The following is a 10663-nucleotide window of genomic DNA, read 5'->3' as shown; positions in this document are numbered from 1 at the left end:
GCCATCAGAGAAATGCAAATCAAAACCACAATGAGATACCATCTCACACCAGTTAGAATGGCAATCATTAAAAAGTCAGGAAACAACAGGTGCTGGAGAGGATGTGGAGAAATAGGAACACTTTTACACTGTTGGTGGGACTGCAAACTAGTTCAACCACTGTGGAAAACAGTGTGGCAATTCCTCAAGGATCTAGAACTAGAAATACCATTTGACCCAGCCATCCCATTACTGGGTATATACCCAAAGGATTATAAATCATGCTGCTATAAAGACACATGCACACGTATGTTTATTGCAGCACTATTCACAATAGCAAAGACTTGGAATCAACCCAAATGTCCATCCGTGACAGACTGGATTAAGCAAATGTGGCACATATACACCATGGAATACTATGCAGCCATAAAAAAGGATGAGTTGGTGTCCTTTGTAGGCACATGGATGCAGCTGGAAACCATCATTCTCAGCAAACTATCACAAGAACAGAAAACCAAACACCGCATGTTCTCACTCATAGGTTCGAACTGAACAATGAGATCACTTGGACTCGGGAAGGGGAACATCACACACCGGGGCCTATCATGGGGAGGGGGGTGGGGGGAGGGATTGCATTGGGAGTTATACCTGATGTAAATGACGAGTTGATGGGTGCTGACGAGTTGATGGGTGCAGCACACCAAAATGGCACAAGTTTACATATGTAACAAACCTGCACATTATGCACATGTACCCTAGAACTTAAAGTATAATAATAATAATAAAAAAAGAAAAACAAAAAAGGCAAACACTTTTCAAAAGAAGACATACACAAAGCCAAGGGACATATTAAAAAAAATACTCAACATCACTAATCATCAGAGAAATGCAAATTAAAACCACAGTGAGATACCATCTTATACCAGTCAGAATGGTTATTATTAAATTTTTTTTAAAGCCGATTTTTTTTCGTGATATTGTGGAGAACAGGGAACACTTATATATTGTTGGTGAGATTGTACATTAATTCAGCCCCTGTGGAAAGCAGTTTGGAGATTCCTCAAAGAAGGAAAAATAGAATTACCATTTGACCCAGCAATTGCATTACTGGGTAATATACCCAAGAAAAAATAAATCATTCTACCAAAAAGACACCTGCACTTGCATGTTTATTACAACACTATTCACAATAGCAAGGTCATGGAATCAACCTAGGTTCCATCAACAGTGGATTGGGTAAAGAAAATTTGCTGCATATATGTCATGGAATACTAGGCAACCATAAAAAGGAATGAAATCATGTCCTTTGCAGCAACATGGATGCAGCTGGAGGCCATTATTCTGAGTGAATTAACACAGAAATAGAAAACAAAATACCACATGTTCTCACTTATGGTGCTAAAAATTGGGTACACACAGACATAAAAATGGCAACAATAGGCAGCAGGGACTCTAAAAGGAAGGAGAGAGTGAGAGGAGAAGGGCTGAAAAACTCCCTATTGAGTACCATCTTCATTATTTGGGTGACAGGTTCAATAGACCCCCAAACCTCAGCATCATGCACGATATCTCTGCAACAAACCTTCACATGTTTCAGTGACACCCTTTACAAATACTTATGAATGCAGTTTTTTTATAACAGATTTATTGAAATATTATATAATTCATGTACCATAAATATTCACCTTTTTAAGTTGTATAATTCAGTTTTTTGCACATTTACAGAGTTGTACCCTAACCATTATCTAATTTTATAACTTTTTTTTTTAGCACATCCAAAAGAAATTTCATATCCATAGGCTATCACATGTCCATTGTTAGTACCCCCAATCCATGGAAACTGCTAATCTGTATTGTCTCTATGCCTTTGCCTATTCTAGACATTTCATATAGTAGAATACATGATGGAATTATATTAAATATAGAATATATATAAGAATTACATAGAATTATATGATATACGGCCATTTGTGTCTGGCTTCTTTCTTAGCATAATGTTTTTAAGGTTCGTCCATGTTATAGCATGTATCTGTATTGCATTTTTATGGTTAAATAATATTTCGTTGAATCAATATACCACATTTTATTCATTCCTTTGTTGATAGACCTTTGGGTTTTACTTTCTGACCATTATAAATAGTGCTGCCAAGAACATTTATTTATTTCTTCTTTGTCACTTGTGCTTTTGGTGTCACATCTAAGAACCCGTTGCCTAACCTAAGGCTATAAAGATTTACTCTTATGTTTTCTTATGAGACTTTTATAAGTTTTAGATCTTAAATTTTGGTCTGTGATCCATTTCCACTTAAGTTTTCTTGTGAGATCAGGTCCAACTTTACTCGTTGACATACTTTTATCTAGCTGTTCCAGCTAGATGGATTTTTATCTAGCTGTTCCAGCACCATGGATGAACTGTTGTGGCTCTACAGATGTGATTATATATTTAATGGTCACCATACCTGTTTGAGCACATACTTAGCCTTTACCAAATTCTTTCATAAGTTTTAGATTAAGTATACTATTTTCCAAGTGAAAGTTTATGAGAAACATGGATGGATTAATTTCTTGTATGTAACTTACGTGGACTTAGAAATTGACATAAGAAATTTGGCCTTGTCTCCAATTAGGAAAGAAGACCCCTATTAAAATCCCAAAGGCTAATAATCTTTCAGCCTTTGGTTCTCAGAGAATCAAACTAAGATATCTCCAGTGAGGTGATAGGACCTCTCAGTGGACAGGCTTAGACATGGTCAAGCACAATTAGGAGCCCATCATCTCTGTGGCAGTCCCACTCAGAAGATGAAGAGGAGAGGAAGGCTCCAGCTATGCCTGTCCTGTTTCTCCTTCCAAAATCACCAAGAGTAAAGTGGAGGATTGGAGGGAGACCAGGATTGTAATACTAACACATAGTCTCTTGTATAAAAGGAAACATAAGAGGTAGAGAATAAAGCATGCTCCCTAAACCATGTACCATATACCTCAGGCAAGGTGGCAGGCTCTGGTACAGGTCTTAATTTTTTCCTACCCACCTCTCCACTCCACCCAACCCATTACTAAGAACACCCATCTTGTTCACCTATGATGTTAAGATGAGGGATTCTCACAAACACGCTGATCGAGAGTTAGGGTTTGTGTCCCCATCCAAATCTCACCTTGAATTATAATCCCCATAATCCCCTGGTCAAGGGAGTAGACCAGGTGGAGGTAATTGAATCATAGGGGTGGTTTTTCCCATGCTCTTCTCATGAAAGTGAGTGAGTTCTTATGAGATCTGATGGTTTTACAAGTGTTTGGTAGTTCCTCCTGCATTCATTCTTCTTCCTGCCACCTCGTGAGGAAGGTGCCTTGCTTCTCCTTTACCTTTTGCCATAATTGTAAGTTTCCTGAGGCCTCCACAGCCAGGTTGAATTGTGGTCAATTAAAACTTTTTCCTTTATAAATTACCTAGTGTCGGGCAGTTTTTGTTGAGACGGAGTCTCTGTCACCCAGGCTGGAGTGCAGTGGCACAATCTCTGCTCACTGCAACCTCTGCCTCCTGGGTTCAAGCAATTCTTGTGCCTCAGCCTCCTGAGTAGCTGTGATTATAGGTGCATGCCATCACACCCAGCTAAATTTTGTATTTTTAATAGAGATGGGGTTTCACCATGTAGGCCAGGCTGGTTTTGAACTCCTGATTTCAAATGAGCCGCCCACTTTGGCCTCACAAAGTGTGGGATTACAGGTGTGAGCCACCGCATCTGGCCTCAGGCAGTTCTTTATAGTTGTTTTTATGGATGAATACACGTGCTATAATTGCTTCTTTTGTGTAATGCTTTTTGTGCAAACAGTCACCTCAGGTGATGTGTTTCTTCTTTCCTTTCACCCAGTGACCAATTGACTTGTGATGTGCTCAAAGCAAAGGAGAACTTTGTTAGGAAACTTATTTTTTTCTTATACTACTGTAGGCAATGAGGACATTATTGCTGACTTTTTGAACTAAATATACTCTAAATTTTGGACGATAATTCATGGTAATTCTATTTTTAGCTGAGAATTCACTTCTGGGACCTACGAAATGACATTTTTGGCTCTACTTTGTATGAAGCAAAAATAAATACTTCATTAACATTTGCAAGCAGTTTCTTTGCATCCACCGTCTGATGGAAATGACTTGGGAGCCAGAAAATGTGAAATGAATTTCTACCTCTATTATTGACTTTGTGTGTAATCTTAGAACTCTTAAGTTCCCTTAAGTTACTTCCTCTACCTGTAAAATGGGGACAATGATATTGTAGATATTTGCTTCATTGCATTTTTTTTTTTATTATTTTTTTTTTTTTTTTTTTTTTGAGACGGAGTCTCGCTCTGTTGCCCAGGCTGGAGTGCAGTGGCCGGATCTCAGCTCACTGCGAGCTCTGCCTCCCGGGTTTATGCCATTCTCCTGCCTCAGCCTCCCGAGTAGCTGGTACTACAGGCGCCTGCCACCTCGCCCGGCTAGCTTTTTTGTATTTTTTAGTAGAGACGGGGTTTCACCATGTTAGCCAGGATGGTCTCTATCTCCTGACCTCGTGATCCGCCCATCTCGGCCTCCCAAAGTGCTGGGATTACAGGCTTGAGCCACCGTGCCCGGCCTATATATGATTTTTTTTAAAAAACTCTTTCACTAGTGAGCAATTAAGTTGCTCAATTAAGTTACTTTCATATAAATGCAATTTTTATGAGAAACATATTCCTGAAAATTTGTTATAAATATTTGTATAAATATTTGTTATATTTGTATAAATATTTGTTATAAATATTATAAAATACAAATCACTCTTTTTCATTTTCAAAATGTTAATGTGTCCACATTAAAAATTATTGATTTCAGCACATAATAGCAATTGTTAAATTACATTTTTAGCAACTTGGCTTTCTCATAAATCAGATGTATTCTTATTTCCAAAATTTCAGTGCAAACCATTTTTAAATAATTTCTAGGTTGCAGGAGACTTTTGTTACATTCGATTTTGTGTTTGAGAATAGCATAATATCCAAGCCCACATAATAACATGATAGTCATTATGCAGTTCTACAGTGCAAAAACCCATTAAAACAGACACATTTGGAGGTGGTTTTAGGATCTCTAAATATTTTTTAATTCAAAAAATAAGCTATTTTATGCTTCTTTAGATAGCAAGCCCATTTCAACTAATGAAAAGATTCCAAGTTTGCACAAATTTTAAGAAACACATCTGTCATAAGACCAGGGCACACTCTACTCTCAAGTCATGAAATGAAAACATTTCAGATTGCTTGCTGGATCCTTGGGAGCAGGAGAGTCTCTTTAGATGCAGCATATGGCACTAGTTCTTTCAAGTCAACTTTCATTACAAGGATACCCAGTATATAAAAGAAAAGCTCTTCATTATTTCCTCAACCATATTGTAGCATTTATGCATTGAAACTAAAGAGGTTTATTTTGGCTCCACTTTCATTTTATGATATTCAGAGATGGAGCATATCACCGAGTTCTTTCATTCTGCATATTCTTTTAGTTATGTTACTAGGTGGGTGTTAGGCTAACCTTGTTTTTGCAGAAATAATGGTAACAAGGCTACTCAAGGGACTTCATTACCCTCACAAAGCAGCTCCCAGAGTAGGTGACAGTCGAGTGGAGGCTATGTTGCTTGTTTAGCAGTTATTCTCAAATATAAAAACAGATTTATTAGGGCCCTCCCATATTATTTAACTGGTTGGGGAGGTGATCCGGGAGTTTGAATTTGAAGAAAAAAAACCTCAACTCGCTTCCATTAATTAGCCTTCTCTTACCAGTAGCAGGAAAGTCAGCTCAATTCAGCCTCCATTCCTGACTTCCATCAGCCATAGAAGACCCAACCCCAGTCTCAGATCTACTCCACTCCAGCACTATAGCTGTAGCAGGAGTTTTCCTGCTCATCCGCTTCTACCCTTTAATAGAAAACTATCAATCCAAACCTTTGCATTATGTCTAGGGGCTATTACTACCTTATTTACAGTAATCTGTGCTATAACACAAAATGATATCAACAAAATCTTTTCAGGTGGTTCTGATATCAAGCCACATGTGAGAATTACTGCCTTAATTTCTTGAAGGCCTCCTAGATCCAGGGCCAATGTCACTCTGTGTAGTTTCTGTGTCACCCTGTAGTTCTAACATCAATGTTCTGAATGCCCAGTCTGGGCTTTATGTGAGCTTCTTTCCTACCTGGACATGGTACTTGTTCACAGTACCATGGTACTTGTTACTTGTACGCAGTACCATGGTACTCAGTACTTGTACGCAGTACCATGGTACTCAGTACTTGTACACAGCTGTTGCTTGGTCTCTTCCTCTTCATTTGTGCTACAAATACCACATTTATTTATTTTTCCCAATTATGGCGTAACATGGAATAATTTGAGATTTAGGCCAGCATCCAAGTACTTAGTCCACGTATTAATTCTTTCAAAGTCTGTCAAGTATGTAATATGTATCCTGGCAGGTACATTTATTACATACATGAGAATGCAGAGGAGGAGACACCCAACCTCAGCAAATCTCTTCTACATCACACAGAGATGTTAGAGTGGGCAAGGTAGAAAGGGGATAAAAATCAACTAAAAACCAAACACCAAAACAATAAATGCAGGATGACAGAAAGGTATCTTACTCATTCTTGATCCCTGGCAACCTCTTACACACATTCTTTATCCCCTTAACATCTTACCAGTATAGGTTGTACATATTCACCAGTTAATGTTGTATTTCTTATTTTTTTTAAAAAAAGACTCACCTTCATTATTGAAGTTTATTTCAAATTCCTAATTCAAAGGGCCTGGGAAATATTAACACCAAGCAGACATTTGAAGGTCATTCCTTAAAAACTACCAGATTGAGTAGCTCTAACTTCATCATGTTCTGCATCCTGCATATCATTATATTCTTGAGGATATTAACTGAAAATTATTTTGGATTTAAGTCATCCTTTTATGTCTTCAAAGTAGAATACTCATGTAGGAATCTTTTATTGTATAATTTTGTTTCTGCCATAATATGCCACTCTTCCTATTTTTTTTTTTCTTTGAGATAAGGTCTTTCTCTGTCACCCAGGCTGGACTGCAGCGTTGTAATCATGGCTCACTGCAGCCTGGAATTCAGTCCTGGGCTCAAGCAATCTTCCTACCTCAGCCTCCTGAAGAGCTGGGACTACAGCTGCAATTTTTTTTTTTTTTTTTTTTTTACTTTTTTGTAGAGATTGGGGTCTTGCTATGTTGCCCACGCTGGTCTTGAATTCCTGGCCTCAAGAGATTCTCCCACTTTAGCTTTCCAAAGTGCTAGGATTATAGGCATGAGCCACCCTATCAGGCCCACTCTTCTTATTAACTGTGTTGCCAACTGTACTATTAACAATAGAGCTTGAGATTAAAGTGAAGTGTGAATATGATGACTACTGAATTGAAATTAAATTCTGGTTAAGTTAGCTAATATATTGACAAAGCTCCTCACAATCTAGACTTTTGAGAGCTTGTTCAGCATCAGTCCCTCAGGGCTGAAAGTTGTCTGGTCAGCAGGTTGGCTGTGGGGAAAGTCTTCTTTTCTTTCCTTCTTGTAGATATGCCCCTGCTGAATTGAATGGCACTCTCTTTATTCCATGGATAATAAGATGTGCTTATCACAACAACTTATTGGAAATAAGCCACACATTCAAAACTAAAATTATAATGAAAGGAAAAAGGAGAAGAGAGCTTCTGCACACAGTGCCAGAAATTCAAGGGACAAATCCTTGGAGGGCAGAGAGATCAGGATTCAGATTTGATGAGTAAATTTCCTGGGCTATGTGGCACCAAAAACATCATCTGACATACATCTTCCTTTGATTTCCACTTAGGTTTAATGGTTGAATAATCATGGCTCATAAGTTTATCTTTAATAACATTCACAGCAGACAGTTTAGTAGCAGATTCTGTAGGCTGCAGGGTTGTCATTTGCTGTTATAGTGATTGTCTGTTTTAAATATCACAGCTGTTGGTGTTTTTATTTATTTATTCATGATTTGATTCCTGCCTCTCCCACATCTCTGACGCTCAAAGGCAGGCTATTCTCTTTTGCTCTTTGAATTGTGAAAGACTGCTGTGACAGCCCCTAGCCTGGGCCGTGGAGTGTCACACAAGGTCCTATGGTACTGAACAAAAAGCCACGTCTTCCTGAATCAGGCAGAGCTCTTTATGAGAGCGGAGCCTTCTGGTGGGGGGCTTTCTCTGTCAGTGAGTGGCGGGCATGAATGGAATCCTATCAGGGGCTCTGGGCCAGTGAAGACCCTTCTTCATGTGTTTCTTGGCCAGGAGAGTGGAACCAGGAGGAAAAATGCAAATGCCTAGGCCTTACTTTCCTATGCAAAATTAGATGCCACTGTGAATAAACATAGGCAGCACTGTACTCTGCCGTTTCTAAATTCAGCTGGAAAGAGAACTTGGTCATTATACATGGCACCTTTCATTGAGTTGTTGGGGGACAGGCTTGCATTGAAGAGATGATGTTATTTCATTTGTCTTCAGAAAGGCCCTGTGAGGCAGGGTGTCTATAGAGGGATACTATTTTATAAATAAAAAATTAGGGGTTCAGCAAGCATTACTAGTCTGTGGATTTCTGATTTAGCTCTGTTATAAGACTGGTGTCCTCATATTCACAGCATGACCTGGAATGAGGCAGGGAAGGCTGCTGCTAGGCAGCTGATCTGGGGAGCGTGGACAGGCCTCAACTAGCAAAATCCTCCTCCTCTCCGCTGAGGAAACATGCTATGCTCCCCAGATCCCCTGAGTAAATAAAACAGCACCCTGCCCTGATGGCTAAGAGGGATACAAAGTCTGCTCTTCCACAAATTAAGCTCGTAATATGCCTTCCCCAGACGGAGGGCAAGCGGTGACTTAAATTCACTTTGAAATGTTAATCACTAACCTCATTTAATTTCCTATGAGCAGGCTTGGATCCCTGAGAGGCCACTGGAAGCAGGGGGAAGAAATGTGTAAAAGGAGAAGAATGAGGAAGGAATACAGGAGTCACCTGTCACCCATGTTAACCTTTCTAGGGACATATTTTGCTCACACATCCTGGAAAATACCTACCAGTTTCTTGCCAAGTTCAGCAAAAAGGAGATTCAGGAGATCTCTAACTCCTGTTGCTTTGGGAAAAGGGATGCCACAGTCTGGAAAGAGGCAATAGTTCTCCCCTTTGCTACTATTAACAGAGTTTGTCCTCCCTACCTTTAAGTAAGTGCTTTTGTACAGTAACAGTAAAAGCTAACATGCAATCATATTTCAGAAGTTGATGATGAGTGCTAAGGATTATGAAGCACTTTAATTTTGCTGTTGCTTTGCTAATATCTTTATAAAAATAACTAGTGCCAGAAAATGGTATCAATTACTAAGCAGAGACAACTCCAGGGCTTAGTACGGCAATCCTTTTCACCTGGCTGGCTCCGACTTACTCTCCAATATAAGGCTGAAATCAGATAATGATGTTTCTTTGAACAGGTGAGATACCCCCTCACAGCACCTGTCATAAATTAGTTTCAGTATCAGTATCAACATTCACACATGTATGTAGCTTAGTGGTTATCAAACTCTCTCCCCCCAAAACCCTAAGTCAGTAAGCTAGGTGTCAATGTTCTGAGGCTGAAATCAAATAATTAAGTCATTGTCAACATAATTTAAGTTTAATACATATCATGCTAATTTAACAAATGTGGTTTTTGTTTTAAGTTTTTTTTTGCCCATGAATTGTTATTAAGCCTTTGGTACTTGATGCTTGCCTGCTAATGAATATTGGCCAATATTTATCCATTTAAAGTATTTGTTGAATCTGTCTTAAATTTTTTTGGCTCTACTTTGATATATTTATCATCCAACTAATTTTCATCATGGCCACACCTACTACCTTGGTCTGAGCCACCAGATTATGGCAACCAACCCGAACAGGTCTCTTTACTGCTTCTGTGTTTGCCACCACATAGTGTCCACATGGCAGCCAGAGTGAGCCTGTAAAAATGTAGCTCAGATGATGTGGCTCTTGCTCGAAACTCTGCAGTGGCTCCCCATTTCACTGTGGAGGGAAGCACAGGTCTTTATCACGGCTTACAAGGCCCTGCCTGGCCTGACCACCCTGGCCTTGCCTACTCCCCTTCCTTGCACTCACAGTGCCCCAGGCACCTTGGCTTCCTGGCTACTTTTTGACATGACAGGCAAGCTTGCATCTAGGGATAGTGCCTTATTCTTCTGCCTGGAATGTTTAGCACCCAGTTATGTGCTTTATTGAAATCATTAGTTTTTCAAGTTTTTGCTGAAACCTCACATTGACAGTGCAACTGCTCTGCTTAATTCTACAACCTGTTTCTAACTCCCATGCCCCCTTATCCTGCTCTGCTTTTCTCCATTGCATCTATCACCTTCTAGCCTTTTAGCCTGCTAGAATTAGAATGTAAGTACTTTAAGAATGGGGATCTTAATCTTTCGTTTGCTAGATCTCATGATTTCCAGTAAGTGCTCCAGGAATATTTGTTGAATAAATGTCTATTATGTGCCAAAATCTATTCTCAAGATACAAGAATTAACAAGACACGGGTACTTGGTAATGGTTTAGTGAGGAAGACACACAATTAACAAGAGGATACAGGAAAACAGGATAACAAAATAGCAGATGCATAATAAT

This window comes from Rhinopithecus bieti, unplaced genomic scaffold (genome assembly GCF_001698545.2).
Source record: "Rhinopithecus bieti isolate Rb0 unplaced genomic scaffold, ASM169854v2 scaffold_6945, whole genome shotgun sequence".
NCBI classification, from domain to species: Eukaryota; Metazoa; Chordata; class Mammalia; order Primates; family Cercopithecidae; genus Rhinopithecus; species Rhinopithecus bieti.
The sequence above is the reverse complement of the archived record's forward strand: the minus strand, read 5'-3'. Positions refer to the sequence as shown.